Source organism: Amblyraja radiata, chromosome 24 (assembly GCF_010909765.2).
Source record: "Amblyraja radiata isolate CabotCenter1 chromosome 24, sAmbRad1.1.pri, whole genome shotgun sequence".
Classification (NCBI taxonomy): Eukaryota; Metazoa; Chordata; class Chondrichthyes; order Rajiformes; family Rajidae; genus Amblyraja; species Amblyraja radiata.
This window is the reverse complement of record NC_045979.1, coordinates 29057220-29071464: the sequence shown is the minus strand read 5'-3', so window position 1 is coordinate 29071464 and position 14245 is coordinate 29057220. Positions and strand designations below refer to the sequence as shown.

The window sequence follows — 14245 nt, the reverse complement described above, 5'->3', positions numbered from 1 at the left end:
CCCTACCTTCCCCACTCGGGGACGTTTTTGTGCAAATAGAAAAACCAAGCAAACCAGAAGAGTACAAGATCAGAGTTTTAGTTATGTACAGATTATATTCCTAAAACTCTCATCTTGTTTGTTTGCATGTTTGTCTGAGTGGGTGAGCGAGATCCTGAAATTACACCAAAATGGTACACAATAGTGCTACAATTTTTGCACCTCCTTGCTCACTATTGTCCTGTGGTGTGTTTTCAACAAGTTTCGTTTAGATTGACATTATATTTTACAAGTTATCACATTTTTAAGTTTACAAAACCCCACTTTGAGAAATATTTTTTCCAATCTGCACTGGCAGTTACCAGCTATGATGTCAGATATGTATGGGAAGACTGGAGAAGGGTCTCAATCTGAAACGTCACCCATTCCTTCTCTCCAGAGATGCTGCCTGATCCACTGAGTTACTCCAACATTTTGTGTCTATCTTCAAGGTAGGAGATATTCTGCTGTATCATACAAATATATTACATGATCTGGGTTTACAAGTTGAGCAGGCATTTAATTGCCCATCCTAATTGCTCAATGTGGTGGCGAGCTGCCTTCTTGAACCACTGCAATTCTCAAGGTATGGGTCTACCCACAATGCTGTTAGGGAGAACTTCCAGAATTTTGACCTCATAACCGTGAAGCAACAGTATCATATAGAAACATATCATATATGTAGTCCATTCCTAATCTGACACCATTCAGATAATAATCTGCCTTCTTGTTCTTGCCACCAAAGTGGATAACGTCACATTTATCCACATTATACTGCAGCTGCCCACTCACACAACCTATCCAAGTCACCCTGCAACCTCATAGCATCCTCCTCGCAGCTCATCCTGCCACCCAGCTTTGTGTCAACCGCCAACATGGAGATGTTACATTTAATTCCTTTGTCTAAATCGTTAATATATATTGTAAATAACTGGGTTCCCAGCACTGAGCCTTGCAGCTCCCCACTAGCCACTGCCTGCCATTTGGAAAAGGACCCGTTAATTCCTACGCTTTGCTTCCTGTCTGCCAACCAGCTCTCTATCCATGTCAATACCCTACCCCCAATACCATGTACTCTAATTCGGCACACTAATCTCGTGTGGGACTTTGTCAAATGCTTTTTGAAAGTCCAAATACACCAGATCCACTGGCTCTCACTTATCCATTCTACTTGTTACATCCTCAAAAAATTCCAGAGGATTAGTCAAGCATGATTTCCCCATTATTAATCCATGTTGACTTTGACCGATCCTGTCACTGCTTTCCAAATGCGCTGCTATTACATCTTTAATAATCGACTCGAGCATCTTCCCCACTACCAATGTCAGGCTAACTGGTCTATAATTCCCCGTTTTCTCTCTCCCTCCTTTCTTAAAAAGTGGATTACATGAGCTACCCTCCAGTCCACAGGAACTGATCCAGGTGGAAAATCACCAATGCGTCCACAATTTCTTGGGCCACCTCCGAGTACTCTGGAATGCAGACCATCAGGCCCTGGGGTTTATCTGTCTTCAGTCCCAACAGTTTACCCCACACCATTTCCTAACTAATGTGGATTTCCTTCTGTTCCTCCCTCCCATTAGATCCTCAGTCCCCTAGCATTTCTGGAAGATTGTTTGTCCTCCTTAGTGAGGACAGAACCAAAGTACTTGTTTAACTGGTCTACCTTTTCCTTGTTTCCCCATTATAAATTCACTCCTTTCTGACTGCAAGGGACCTAATCTTCCCTAATCTTTTCCTCTTCACATATCTATGAAAGCTTTTAGTTAGTTTTTATATTCTCCGCAATCCAAGTCAGGATGGTATGTGGCTTGGAGGACAACTTCCAGGTGGTGATGGTGCATTTGCTGGCCTTGTCCTTCTAAGCTGGTCATGGTCAAAGGGTTTCGAAGGTGCTGCCGAAGGAGTCTTAGTGAATTGCTAAAGACATCCTCTGAATGATCCAAACTGCTGCAACTGTGCTTAGGTTGTGGAGTTAATGAATGGTCGGGGATGGTGCGTCTATCAAGCAGGATGCTATGTCCTTATGGTATGAAGCTTCCAACGTTGTTGAAACTGCACTCATCCAGGTAAGCGCTGAGTATTCCATTAGACTCCTATCACGTGCCTTGCAGGAGGAGAGTTACATGCCGTAGGATTCCTAGCTTCTAACCTGCTCTTAAGCCACATTGTCTATGTGGCTACTCCAGTTAAATTTCTGGTCAATAGTGCCCCCCCCTTTTTTTTCTCTAGAATAGAAAGGCCAAATACTATCTCGACACAAAAACATAAATTAATGTGGAAATATTGATTAGCACAACCAGCATCAACTCGGAGATGGACATAAATTTATCAGGTTAGGGACTGCACTGAAAATCTCATGCTCCACAAATCTTGCCAAACACATGTATTTCAAAGATCTCAATTGATCTTCAGTTTACGATTCATACGTTGAAAACCCATAAACATGGCATCATTTTAAAAGTCTGAAATCTGAAGAAGGGTTTCGGCCCGAAACGTTGCCTATTTGATTTGCTCCATAGATGATGCCACACCCGCTGAGTTTCTCCAGCACTTTTGTCTAGCATCATTTTAAAAGTTCACCAAACTGTAGAAATAACCTAGCTACATGCAAATTAGCCTTTGCGCTTTCACATGGTAAGAATTAATCAAGGAAATTGCAAGCATGTACACAATAAATGTAGGTTCTTTTACATCTCAAATTGTATTTGTTTCTTGTTCAGATTGTGATGTCTTCCCCATTTTATATTTAGAACCCTCAAGGGGAAATGAAAAGAAAAATTAGTTTAACAGATAGCTATGCACCAAAGTAAAAATAAGGCAGTCACCACATGCTGACTCATCACCTATTTCTACTTTACTGAAGTAGCCAGTTTTTGAATTAACAGTTCAGAATCACTTGCTTCAGTTTTTAAGAAAACCTTCAGAATTAAAATAATTTGACCAATTGGCTATAAACTTTTATTTACTTGCCATTGCAGCATTCAGTTGAAATACCATACGAGAGTGACAGAACAGAAGGCATGCCTAAGCAGTCAACATTTAGTTGAGGTTGAAGGTGGCCAACTTTGGAAGCGAGGGAATAAAGATACTTACTACAGGAGGAGGTGAGGAATCACTTAAGGCAGAGATAGATAGATTCTTGATTAGTACGGGTGTCAAGGGTTATGGGGGAGAAGGCAGGAGAATGGGATTAAGAGGGAAAGATAGATCAGCCATGATTGAATGGCATAGGCCATAGACTTGATGGGCCGAATGGCCTAATTCTGCTCCCATCACTTATGACCTTATAATCAAGAAGGTGAAAATAGAATCCTGGAAGGGCAGTCCTTTAATGAGGGCACCATGTGCTTGAAACCATGGATATGCTGAATTACCATCACTTGAGCATTCCTAAATATCCTATGAAAGCTGCATGTCCATAACTTTAACCTTGAATATTTTCTTTACATTCAATACATTTCAAAAAAATCCTAATCAGTTCATGTAGCAAAATATTCCATGCTCTCTCCGATGCACAAACATTTATATTTTTTCAGCCTTGTGGACTCGATACAGATTTCGACAACTTGATTTCTCAGTCTATTATCAGTAATCCATCTGCAATGTTAGTTCAGCTTGTAGACAAAAATGCTGGGGAAACTCAGCGGGCGAGGCAGCATCTATGGAGCGAAGGAAATAGGCAACATTTCGGGTCGAAACCCTTCTTCAGACGGGGCTTATTTTTTCTTCTATCTCCTGACCTGCTGGGCTTGTCCTCCTATGCTGCATTTCACAACTGCCACATTCTTTTGTCAATGTTCTTGCCCTCTAACTGCTTCCATTAGATCACTGACCACATAAACTTCATTACACTGTTTATCCCCATGGTCACCCTGGTTTTACTCAGACATCTCCTCTGCTCCCCATCTTCCATGCAGTTTAACTAGCTTCTCTTATCTCGTTTGAAATTCTGATGAAATGTCTCAAATCTGAAATGTTGGACCATTTTGATCTCCACTGATGTGACCAATACATTATTTTCTGTTAATGCTCAATCTTCTTCATGCAAATTATTTTCAATGTGGAGGGGGGGGGGGGGCATTTCAAAGCAGAATCCTTTAAACATTAAAAAAAAACCCATCTTAACCGCACCATTGGAAAGTCTTCTGTTCTTGGCATTACCCAAGGCCAACAAATATTTTGCATAGAAACATTGAAAAATAGGTGCAGGAGTAGGCCATTCGAGCCAGCACCGCCATTCAATATAACCAAGGCTGATCAGCTAAAATCAGTACCCCGTTCCTGCTTTCTCCCCATATCCCTCGATTCCTTTAGCCCCAAGAGCTAAATCTAGCTCCCTCTTGAAAACATAATGTTTGAATCTTAAACTCCTACATATAGGATCAAAAACTCTATTCCCACTTGTCCCTCCTACTTCATAAAATCACCTTCTTGTGAAATAGAAACATTTCATTTCTTTCCTCTTAACAACAGTCCCAGATCTTGCTCATATTGCAGGGGTATAGAGAAACAAAGGGAGGAGAATCGGTTGTCATTGCACCACCATCATCCAACATATCCCTCCTGGAAAGAGGCCTTCGGCCTAATTAATGAGAGAGTAGTTTTGAATTGTCTACTGAGTTCCTAAAAGCAATATCTCCACAGCTTAAATGAAAAGTTCAGTAGACTCAAATTCTAATTTACTTGTACATTTAAAAATGTACCGGTTTGCAGGTTTAACTGTTTACATACAAGAACCAACACCATAAAAGCAAATAAAACAGGAACCTCTCCACACAAAAAGACTTCTACTTGAACTCACTCCTCCACAGCTGGCGATAGACACAAAAAGCTGGAGTAACTGAGCGGGACAGGCAGCATCTTTGGAGAAAAGGAAAGGGTGACGTTTCGGGTCGAGACCCTTATTGTAAATGTAAAAACATTGCACAACAGTCGCACGTTGCTACAATTTAAGAAAACCAGATGCCGAGTAGAACGTTGAGCTAAGATCCTGTATCGAATCAAACAGGAAGATGATCACAGTTTTAGTTTCCGTGATGCACAAGTATCTGATAAGTGCCAAAAAATTATCTAGACATATTTTGAAAATATTTAGCAGTCAGTTCTGAAGAAGGGTCCTGACTCAAAACAGCATCCATCCTTTTTCTCCAGAGATGCTGCCTGACCCGTTGCGTTACTCTAGCACTTTGTGTCTACCTTTGGTATATACAAACATTTGCCGTTTCTATCTACCTAATAATTCAATTTTGCACCATTTTCCAGTTGGAAAAATATAGCCAATTGACTGAAATGAAATGGATAGTTTAAAAACGCACGCAGTTTCCACAGATACTGCCAGATCTACAATATTTTTGCCTTAGCACTAGATTAATTGGAAAAATCTTTAATAGTTGTTATTAGACTCCTTGGAACCTTGGGTCAAGTATGTATTCCTTAAATTATAATCAAATATTCTACCCGGTGACTGGTTTATTTGAAGCATAGATCTGGAGGTATTTATTATCCCACATTACTCTTTGACAGAATCAAAAATTGACCATCCTGACAAAACTAGTGGATGCAATACACCAAATAAAACATTTAATTAATCTGTTTTTCATGGTGACAAAATTAAGGACATTATTGGGAAGAAAATCTTCAAACAATACCATTGATTTTAAAGATTGGTTGATCATCCAATGTTGACAAATGCATATCCTGACTATCGGTGCCGTCTGTACGTTCTCCCTATGACCACGTGGGTTTTCTCCAGCTGGTCAGATTTCCTGCCACATTCCAAAGTCGTGCAGATTTGTAGGTTAATTGGCTTCCGTAATTCATCCCTGGTGTGTTGGATAGAACTAGTGCATAGGTGATCGCTGGTCGGTACGGACTGTGTATGCTGAAGGGCCGGTTTCCACGCTCTATCTCAACTTCATTTTTGAATCCAAGCACTCAAATTCCATTCCTCAGATGCTATGTAAGCAGAACTCTCACCAAGCTGATTTGTTACACACTGATTTTTTTTAAATCCATTTAAGGGATGAGGACTTCACATGTTAAATTAGCATTTAATTGCCCATCCCTAGTAGTCCTCAAGGTGCTGGTGAACTACCTTCATGTATTACAGCAGCAAGGTGTGGGTACGTCTGCAGTGCTGTTGGGGAGAATTCCAGTGTAGTCTCATGTCGGTCTGAAAAAAAGTACTTTGAGAAATGCAAAACAATTTCATAATTATTTCTAAATAATGGGATCCAATAGATGATTTCTACTGAATATGGTCAGGTCAGGAAATTAAACCTGAAGGCATTTATAAAAGCAGACAACAAATTACGATTAACCGTCTGCACAAATTTTCCCTCATCTGATTATTTTGTGAAGAGACTAACTGAATTGCATAAGGCACTGGGTAGTCAGATATCTCACCTAAAAAAGGCAATTTAATCGCAGTATTCTGCATCAATTTGTAGAAGAGCAAAGATAGTATTCATATCCTAATCTGATCCTCCAACATGCAAACAATTGAAGAGGTGGAAGGATAAAGGGAAAACAATCAGAGTAATCACAATGTGGAAAGAGGCCCTTTGGCTCAACTCATTTGTGCCATCCAAGACAATCCCATTTGGCTCATATCCCTCCAAACCTCTTATGCAAGAACTTGTCCAAATTTTATTTTTGTAATGTTATTGTGCCTGCCTCAACCACTTCCTCTGGCAGCTCCTTTCATATGCACACCACCCGCTATGTGAAGAAGTTGCCCAGCAGTTGCCATTTAAATCTTCCCCCTCTAACCTTAAATCTATACCCTTGATTTTTTTTTATTCTTCTTCCCTGGGGAAAAAGACTGTATTCACTTTATCATAAAGTGACTTAGTTCACTTTATGCCCCTCAAAATTTCACACATCTCCACAAGAACACAAGTTTTCTACGCACCAGGGAATAAAGTCCAAACCTGTCAAAACGCCTTGTCAAAAGTCAGGTAGACAACATCCACGGCCCCACCTCTTCTATCCTCTTGTTTATCTCTTCAAAAAAAGATTTGTGAATCACAATTTCCCATGCACAAATTTATGCTGACTATAGCGGAGTGGTGAATCTGTGGAATTCTCTGCCACAGAAGGTAGTTGAGGCCAGTTCATTGGCTATATTTAAGAGGGAGTTAGATGTGGCCCTTGTGGCTAAAGGGATCAGGGGGTATGGAGAGAAGGCAGGGATGGGATACTGAGTTGGATGATCAGCCATGATCATATCGAATGGCGGTGCAGGCTCGAAGGGCCGAATGGCCTACTCCTGCACCTATTTTCTATGACTATCGACTAGCCAAACGTTGGTAAATCTTGCCAGTCACAAATCCCCCAAATAATGCCTCCAAAATTGGCTTTGTTCAATTTAGGACTTTAATTTGTGGACCCATGGCTGTTTTAAAACTAATATAATTATGCTCACTGGTCCCAAAGTGCTTCCCCACTGACAGTTCAGTTATTTGCGCTACCTTGTTTCCCGCAAGAAAGTCCAGTGTTTAGTCTTCTCCAGTAGGGCTCTATATTGATCAATGAAGCTTTCTTTTGTATGTTATTCTTTTAAATCAACCCCTTCCAAGCCCATTACATTGTTTTTTCCAATAAGGAGAAATTCTGGGCTATTTCCATTACTTTTGTTCTACCATACTGACACAATAGCCAACACAGGTGATGAAAAACCATAGAACTTTATTGTTAAAATTAAAACATGGCTCTAAAGGAGGATATTCCATGTTGTTTTGACATCAGGAACTTGTGCAAAAATTATTTCCTAAATTTGGCCAAATTCAAATAGATTTCAAATGTAGGAATTGTACAGAGAAAGAAAAGTACTATAAAAATAACTTTTTTTCCCCAAGAACAATCACTTCTGAGAGCTCTCTTAACCCCATCCACCCCTTACACCAGCTCCCATTGCAAATCATACAATGTCGAGAAGATGCCGTTGACCAGAGCACTACAGTGCCCTGCTTGGATAACCTATTGCCCAAGGTTTTCAAATATGTCTCCACAGAAATCTAAATAGAGAGGTATATAGAAACATAGAAAATAGGTGCAGGAGTGGGCCATTCGGCCCTTCGAGCCTGCACCGCTATTCAATATGATCATGGCTGATCATTCAATGCAGTATTGTGCTTCTATTGTGTAAAACAGCCAAGCACAAATCGTGAATACAAGAGTATGGAAAAATATCTTTCAAAATATATTGAGTAACAATGCAAGTAATTTACATGCAAACTGAATATAACAAAACGGACAGCCAATGCTCCCTTATAGTAGCGGAGGCGAATATTTAGGAACCCTGAATTGGTCAGACTTCACAGGCTGGATTAAAGAAGTTAAAGGTCAGTGGAAACCAAATTCAAAAATATTATTGCAGATCCCACGGGAGAAAGGCAGGGGTGTGGAGAGTCATAACAGGAAAGAAAGATCTAATGCAAGCAAGCCCCTTAGGTGGAGCAAGGTTTTGCAACATAGATCTCATGGAGGAAAGTCTGTTACGAAGGTTTTATCAATAATGAGAAAGGCAAACTACAAGCACGGGTAAAATTCAGCAACAGTACGATGGGAAAGAAACAGAAAAGCCAAGATTTGCAATTCAGCCTTTCACCCAATTACTGTACAAGTTGAAATTGTCAATGCCATTTAAAAATGGCAATCGCACTTTTTACATAGTTATCAAAAAAAAGGGTGCGTACGACATACAGCAGAATGCTTCCGCGGAGTTTAAAAAAATCATTTTCACAGTTAACATAAATGCAGGAAGCTTGCACTTTTTTTAGTTTCAGGTCAAAACATGCTTTAAGCATCTCAGGCTAGGAATACATCCAATAACTTGTCAGTTTTGTATTGACAGTAACCAATCAAGTCAGTATGCATTTTCATGCCACAATTGCAGCAAAAAAGGATGAACTTTAACATCCAATGTATCAAAAGGATCAGATATTCATTGTGCAAAAATCTCATTCCAGGAAGAGGGAAAAAAATGACTAAAAGTTGCAATTCCTCCGTTTTAAAACAGCTTAAAATACAGCCCAACTCCACACAATACAAAAGTTGAGAAGTGTCGCTAGTTTTTTTTTTTTTAATTCAGCTTCTTTCAAATCGTATAAGCATCTTTAAGATGTTCGATTAGCACGGCAACAGCTTTATGAAGAGTAATAATTTTCAGTTTGTGGCATTCAATTTCATTATTAAACCAGGCATTCTCTCTAATGTGTAGTTGCAGAAGACATTTAATACTGCAGTTATAGACGGCAGCACCACACCAAATCTGAAAAAAGTTTTAACAAAAACTAATTCTGATCTCATTTGATTGGACAAAGCACAGAACATTCCAATTTCATTGAAATGTTAACCACAAAGATTCCTTTATCTTTAAAAGAAAGATGCTAATTATGTTGCATTGAACATGCATTTTAAACTGACCAACAAACCAAAACCTCTTTCCACCTTTTAAAGATATGTTTTGATCATTGGCAAGCTTTTTTAAATTTCATTTGAAATTAATGACAAAAATTAATTTCATTGAAAATTTCATGTTGGTACATCAGAAACAGCATGGAAAATATTTTTAAAACACTACACCCCAAAAAAAATGGGTAGTATTTAATGCTCCACTTGTACTTTTCCCAAATGAAACACAATTCTAATGCTCTGAACAAATTCCACACAAAAAAGATTCCACACTTACCATTTCATTCACTGAACTCATGCAGGAACGCTAGATTTCAAAACTGACATTAAAAGTGAAACCATAGTTCCAAATTCTACCGTTTTCATGTCAGGACGAGAGCAACGACTTACAAAGCACTAATCAGAAGCCAATATCACAAAGAGGTCCTTGCATAAACATTACAGAATAAGGAAGGAGAGTCAGTAGCCAATCAACACAAAGAAGTCTGAGGTGGAAGCAAATTTCTGACAATACACCACACCTATAAAATGAGAGCTGAGCCTGCTCTACTCTGAAGCAGTTTATGCTATTTACATTAAATATAGAGAAAATAAATCAGAAATTAGTTTTTAACATCCGAATTCTAAAAACTCTGCATTTATACAAATAAAGGACTGGAAAAACAAAGATCAAACATGGAGATAAGGCACTAAATGCTGGAGTAACTCAGCGGGACAGGCAGCATCTCTGGATAGAAGGAATGGGTGACGTTTCGGATCAAAACCCTTCTTCAAACGGAGTAATAATAATAATAATAAATTTTATTTATGGGCGCCTTTCAAGAGTCTCAAGGACACCTTACAAAAATTTAGCAGGTAGAGGAAAAACATGTAAGGGGAATGAAATAAATAGTAGAGACATGACTAGTACACAAAGTAAAGACAGAATACAATTCAAAACACAATACGAGGCAATTAATGCACAGATGAAAAGGGAGGGGGACGTGGGGCTAAGGATAGGCAGAGTTTTAAGGTATTGTAATTTTATCATTTATAGTTAATTTCAGATTTTGAGTCTCTTCACTTTTTCTCCAGTGGAAACCCCTATTACTAACAAACTAAGATGTTGTGAGAATTTAAAACCCATCTATACAGCAAGGTATGATCCTTTTCATTCAACTACAGAAGGTTAGTGTAAACCAGATTACAGTGATATTAAGAGTAAACCACTCCAAGATGCTTCACAGGAACATTATCAAGCAAATTTTGACATTAATCCAACAAGTAGACATTAGGTCAGATTATAATAGTAGAGTTTAAAAATTGTTTTAAAATAGGTAGTGAGAGAATTTCAGAGATTATGCTATTGGCAGCCAAAAGTGGAGATGCTCAAGGGGTTATAATTGGAATACAGTCCCAACCAGAGCCTGACAAGACCAGACAATCTGGGTTCAGTAAGGCTGTGCTAACCCAATCCAGGACAGGGTATACCCTATCCAGGACAGGGTATTCTTTGTAGTACTACATGTGTTCTTCATTCTTAACAAACAGCACTGAAGGAAGTTTTTTTTTCTGAAAACTGCCTCCAGGTCAGGTATGGAAAAAATTACAAGTACTTGGGCTTGGTTTGGATTGATCACTGTCAAGTTTTTACTTTATGCTCAAGCAGACTTCTAAAATGGAGGGTCAGAATATTTCAGAAGGTGCCATAGCTGAAAAGAATCGCAGAAATGAGGAGCAAAACCATAGAAGATTTAAAAAATCTTTATTAAGGTGCTGCTTAACTGGGAGCCAATGTAGGTCATCAAGCAGAGGGATGGTGGGTAAACTGAACAGTTCTAGTTAAGATATGGGCAGCTCATTTGGATGACCTGATTTAGAAGATAGAACATTCAGGCTGGACAAAAAATAAGCATTTTATACAATGTGCTTACATTCATTTCTGTAGTAACTGCTGTTCTTACTCAATGGGACATTTGTCAGATTTTACAAATCAGATTAAATAAAATTTACTAAATTCTCTGAATAATCCAAGGACAAAATGTTTTAAATGCACTAAATTAAAAAGGCATGTTACCCCCAAAATACTTTAAATTTGTTATAAAAAATCTACAATTAGGTTGGCAAGCCTACACTAAAAAAAGTAAATCATCATCTCACTCTCCCCTGAAGTGACTTGATCCAATTTCCACCATCTGGATGTTCAGTATGTTTAATTAATCGAAAGGGAAAAAAAAGAGAAAGCATTTACACACCATGTCACTACACACAAGATAACATACCCATCTGGGCTGGCATGCCAAGAAGCATTTAACCTACAATGGAGGCAAAAAAACAAACCAGATCTTGAAATTGGCCACTCGATTTTCTGAGAGATGGATTGGTGGAAATACTGGAAGTTTTTTCTTAAACTGAAACCAAGCATGTCAACATTAAGTAACTGCAACACAGCTAGATATCTGTGCCAATGACTTTACCCGGACACTGTACAACTTTCAGTTGCATAGTCTACAGCTTAAATCCTTATTTAAAAAGCCAAAATTTGTAGATGGAAAAAAACAGAAACAATCCACTGGATACATTCAGGTTCGGCAGGATCCAGAGACAAGTGGAGACTTAACGTTTCAGCCGTTGACTTTTCATCAATTATCAACCAGAAATGTTAACCCCTAATTTGTGGAGTATTTCCAGCAATAAAGTTTCACAAGCTTATTACACTTTGCCGGCTGATTTATTTCTGAACTGCATGTTTGATTTTTGCCAGTAAAACTTCAGAATGATTTCCTGGCTGACATTATTATTTTTTTATTAACACAAAATACTTCTGCAAGATACTGCCTAAGCACACTCAGGATTTGCTACACGGGAGGCGACATCAAGTTCTCAGCTCCCCACCATACCCCGCTCTAAGCCAGGGCAGGGCCTCTCCCCCCCCAAAGATCCCACAGGGTGCCCAACCCTCAACCCCGAAGGTGCCCTCGAAAGGGGAGGGGGGTGGGGGGCAGGCGTTCTAAAGGCCCCTTGAGGGTTACACCCACTACAGCCCCAGAGTGTCAACCCCCCACCCCAAAGCCCCCTAGGGTGGTGCCAAGACAACACCAAAGGGCCCTTGTGGGGTGTACCCTCCAGCCCCAAACACTCACTGGGGTGCCCACCCCAACCCACAAGGGACCTTATTTGATTTGTGCCAGTAAACATCAAATAGGTTTCCTGGCTGACCTTTTTATTTGGTTAAAACACTTCTGCAAGATACTGCCCACACACTCAGGATTTACTGCTCAGCTTCCCACCATCTTTCTCTCCCCCCCCCCCCCCTCCCCCTCCCCAAAACCAGGGCAAGTCGCACATAACCCCAAAAAGTCCTACGGTGGCACCGCCCCGCCCCCCACCCCCACGGGCCCTAGGGTGCCACCCTTCCCAGCCACAAACACTCCCTGGGGTGCCCACCCCATCTCCCACAGCCCAAAAGGGATCTCTGGGTGCCCCTCCCCAGCCTTAAAGGGACCGAGGGTGGTGCCCTTCCAAAGCACCCCGAGGTGCTAGGGTGTCACCCCGTTAGTATAAAAAGCCCCTCGGGGTAGCCCTACAACCCAGCTCCAGACTCTCCCAAGGGTGGCACCTTCAACCACTCCTTGGGGTGCCCACCCCAACCTCCCTACTCCCCAAACTCTCCCAATGGTGGAGCCTCCCCACAGCCTCAAAGGACCCCCTAGGGTGCCGCCTTAAATGCCCCCCCCGCCGCCCTAAACGGCGCCCGAATCCCCCGCACCAAAGGGGCCCTAGGGTGCCCACCCCGATATGTGCGACCCCCTCCTCTCCCCACCCCGCCGCCGGGCCCTGGGACGAGGGAGCGAGGGCTCACAGAGCCGGCTGCGGGGGAATGAACAGGCCCAGAAGCCTCGCCCCTCGAGTGAGGGCGCGTCCCGGGGACCGGGGCCTCGCCTACAGCCGGCGACTCCACGCCTGGTGCCGGGGTTTGTCTCCCCGCGGGGCCTGGCGGCGGCACCGCCTTCCTCACACACCGAAGCCGCCCGCTGGCTCACGCCTCATCCCCTCTCCCGTCACTCAGACCGGGACGGGACCGCGACTCTGACACCCGTTGTTGGCGTCGTCGTCGGTGGCAGCGGCCTCGCCTCGCATCGTCTCCCCACCCCCGCTCTCCCCCCCTCTCTCCCCCGGTACCTCAGGCTCCCTCGGTCGCTCCGTCCGTCCGTCCGTCCGCTCCGCGCCGCTCCTGTCACTGCCGCCCGCCCAACGTCAGCCCAGCCTCGCTCTGGCGCGCCTTCAAACGGCAACGCCTCTTAAAACGCCGGCGGTGGGCCCCACCGCTAGAATAGATCCCACCCTGACTGGGGGCAGCGTACAGTTGGAGGGCAGGGGGGATCACAGAGAGGGGGCAGTGTACAGTTGGAGGGCAGGGGGGGATCACAGAGAGGGGGCAGCGTACAGTTGGAGGGCAGGGGGATCACAGAGAGGGGGGAGTGTACAGTTGGAGGACAGGGGGGATCACAGAGAGGGGGCAGCCTACAGTTGGAGGACAGGGGGGATCACAGAGAGGGGGCAGTGTACAGTTGGAGGGCAGGGGGGATCACAGAGAGGGGGCAGCGTACAGTTGGAGGACAGGGGGGATCACAGAGAGGGGGCAGTGTACAGTTGGAGGGCAGGGGGGGATCACAGAGAGGGGGCAATGTACAGTTGGAGGACAGGGGGGATCACAGAGAGGGGGCAGTGTACAGTTGGAGGGCAGGGGGGATCACAGAGAGGGGGCAGCCTACAGTTGGAGGGCAGGGGGGAACGTTACATTACCTATTTCCTTCGTTCCATAGAT

General features: G+C 42.4%; 1 protein-coding gene across 2 annotated transcripts in view; it reads right to left on the bottom strand.

The window, feature by feature from the left end:
- The window catches only part of rap1a (RAP1A, member of RAS oncogene family), a 104702-nt gene extending 91001 nt beyond the window's left edge, over window positions 1–13701 (bottom strand). Inside the window, exon 1 of one of the 2 annotated variants that reach the window (XM_033042796.1) lies at window positions 13600–13701. The gene's annotated coding sequence lies outside the window, so the exon portion shown is untranslated. Of the gene's footprint in view, window positions 1–9715; window positions 9818–13599 lie in introns of those variants that run through there. The other variant, XM_033042797.1, reaches the window with a different exon arrangement.
- Between the last annotated feature and the right edge of the window lie 544 nt (window positions 13702–14245).